This window comes from Megascapheus bottae, chromosome X, assembly GCF_031878675.1.
Source record: "Megascapheus bottae isolate mThoBot1 chromosome X, mThoBot2.hap1, whole genome shotgun sequence".
Classification (NCBI taxonomy): domain Eukaryota; kingdom Metazoa; phylum Chordata; class Mammalia; order Rodentia; family Geomyidae; genus Megascapheus; species Megascapheus bottae.
In genome coordinates this window covers 78,001,032-78,004,081 of record NC_143547.1, presented here as the reverse complement: position 1 = coordinate 78,004,081, position 3,050 = coordinate 78,001,032, and the positions used below count along the sequence as shown (strand labels likewise).

Here is a 3,050-nt window from a genome sequence, read left to right as displayed (position 1 = left end):
AAGTTTCTTTAAAAACTTAAAAAAGAATATATATAGAATAAATAGAATATATAATTCACCTATCCCATTATTGTGTAAATATCCTAAAGAAATAAAACCAACATACAAGAGAGATACATAAATATCCATGTTTATCATGGTACTATTCATAGTAAGTAATCAACTTAGGGCTCCTTTTTACAAATATAAATAAAATGTGTTATGTATATAAGCAATAGAGTATAGATGAAATCCTGTAATCTACAGCAAAATTGATGGATTAATAGGACATCATATTATTAAAGAAGGTAAGTCAGAGATGGAAAGACAAGCATCATATATTCAACCTCACATGTAGAAATATTTTAATAAAAAATGGATCCAAATGTAGAATAGTGACAATTAGACCTGAGAAGATATAGGGAAATGATGAAAAGTGGGAGAAGATGGAGGAAAGCTAGATGCATTTGATCAATTCACACTGCATACATTTATGGAAACTGCAGAGTGAATACTCTTAATATATTAAATCAATAGAAATTAATGGAAAAATAGATGTTAAATGGTAATAAATAAAATCCATAAGTGTTAAACACTGCCAATTGCATTTCTTTTAGTATCCATAACATCAGAGAAAGCTAATGTTGTGAACATAATTTTAAATATATATTTTATAGAGCAAAACCTAGATACATAAGGCCATATAGTATGACACTAAATGAAAGGACCTCCAGGATATAGAAACAAAAGCCATATAATGAGTGATTGTTGTCCTTAATGTACTATGTATCTCTCATCTCTTTTGCTGTCCCTTGGTTATCTCATATTGTTACAGTATTTTGTCTTGTTATATGATATGTTGTATATATGTTTATTTGGTTATTTGAAATAGGATAGGGAAGGGGGAAAAACAAAATGAGGGGTGGAGTGGGGGGAGGGAAATGGGGACCAAGACATGAGAAAGGGTATCAATGTTTGTAAAGTAATATACTTTCTATCAGGTGAATATAATGTAACCCTTCTATTCATTACCATAAAAATATATGAAAAAAAGAAAATATATATTATACTTTTTCATTTTATCACCTATAATTTTTGTCAATTTTTTCTTCTTGTTTGTTATCTTTTTTCTGTTAAGATAATTATCTTTATTCTTAATTTTCTAGACTCTCTTTGCATATTCTGATTTTAATTCCACCATAACAGTATTTATTCAATATTTTTTGACATTTTTTTCTCTGTGAAGAAGTGCTCTCTTTTTTTTGCCAGTCCTGGGCTTGAGCTCAAGGCCTGAGCACTATCCTTGGACATTCTCAAGGCTAGAGCTCTACCACTTGAGCCTCAGCACTATTTCTGGCTTTTTTTTCTATGTATGTGGTACCGAGGAATTGAACCCGAGTCTTTGTGCATGCTAGGCAAGCACTCTACCACTAGGCCAAATTCCGGGCCCCGAAGTGCTCTTTTTTTATTTTCCTAGTTCAGAAAATTCTTGGCTGTCTCACTTTTAAAAAGTTCCAGATGAATGTTAAAATTATTTTCTCAGGTTTCAAGAATCCTGTTGGGATTTCAATTTGAATTACAATAAACTTACATCTGAGTTTTGGAAAATTTGGCATGTTTATTGTGTTTAGTCTTCCTATCCAGGAACATGTTATTCTTCTACATAAATTTACGTAAATCTTGTATCTCTCCCAATAAAGTTTTGTAATTTTGTTCAGTTTTTTATAACTCGTTTCTGAGTATTGCGTATAATCTTACCATTGAAAGTTGGCCTTTTTCTGATTAGTTTATTTTCAAACTACTTATTAGCAATGTAGAAGAAAGCTCATTGTTCTGTCCAGTAATTTCTTATCCAAGTGCTTTATTAAACTCTTATTTATTGAAATACTTTTGATGTAAACTCTTTATGAAGTTTCCTTTGTGAATATTTCTTTTATATTCCCTGAAATACATGTACTAGTATGAAATGATTCTATTAGAACATGCTTGTCTTGTTCCTCATTTTCATTAGTATCTCTCTAATGTGTCATTGTTAGAGATGATATTGATTACTACTTTATCATACTATGAAAGATCTATTCTTTACTGCCTAGAATTTATAAAACATATGCTTTATTTGTCATCAGAAACAGGAGTTAAAATTTTGCAAATGCTTTTTATGGTCGACTATTGATGTTGTCTTATAAGTTTTACTTTGACTTATATGTAAGTTCTATTGAGGGATTTTAGCATATTCCTGGAATAAATTATGATTGTAATATTTTCCTTATTTTATTCATCTTATTATTCATTTTGAAATGTTTTGATTTAAAAAGAAATATTTAAAAATCCCCTATATTTGGTAAGATGTTATAGGCTTCTAAATAAATATAAAGATATTTTGGAACAGGAGGCGTGTGTGCAGGAAAAGAAGGTCATGAGCAAGGCATCTTGCTCCTGACTGTTCAAGAAATGTCTTCACTCTCAGAATATGCATTGTACATGACTCGTCTGAGAACCGGCTCTTGGTGAAGTTGCCAGGCCTACAGGTTCCAAATCCATGAAAGTGGTGAAACTGTTCAGAGGAAGGAGACTTACGACTGGTATCCAAACCATAACACATACTTCTCACTCATGGGCACAGTTCATTTTCTTACCTTTATAGAAATGAGCATCAAGATTTTAAGAATGAGCAATAAATTCTTTGGAAAGGAGAAAGCAAAGAAAGGAGAAGGAAAGACAGCATCAAAAAAGTAGTGGGGCTGGGAGTTTTCCCTAGTGGTAGAGTGCTTGCCTAGAAGGCACAAAGACCCGGGTTTGATTCCTCAGTACCACATATACATAGAAAAAGCCAGAGATGGTGTTGTGGCTTCAAGTGGTAGGACTCTAGCCTTGAGAAAGCCCAAGGACAGTGCCCAGGCCCTGAGCTCAATCCCAGGACTGGCAAAAAAAAAAGGAGTGTTGTCCCATCGAGGAAGGAAATTTCTTCCTTAATGACTGAGGGGGATGTGCATTTATCTTCTTTCCACATACTGCAGGAATGTTATCTTTAATGAAGGGTCTTTGGAGAAGCACAGTCATCTCATGTTGAA

General features: G+C 32.7%; 1 pseudogene; it reads left to right on the top strand.

The window, feature by feature from the left end:
* Positions 1–2,430: 2,430 nt before the first annotated feature.
* Positions 2,431–2,715, top strand: LOC150041386 (small ribosomal subunit protein mS33 pseudogene; annotated as a pseudogene).
* Positions 2,716–3,050: the final 335 nt, after the last annotated feature.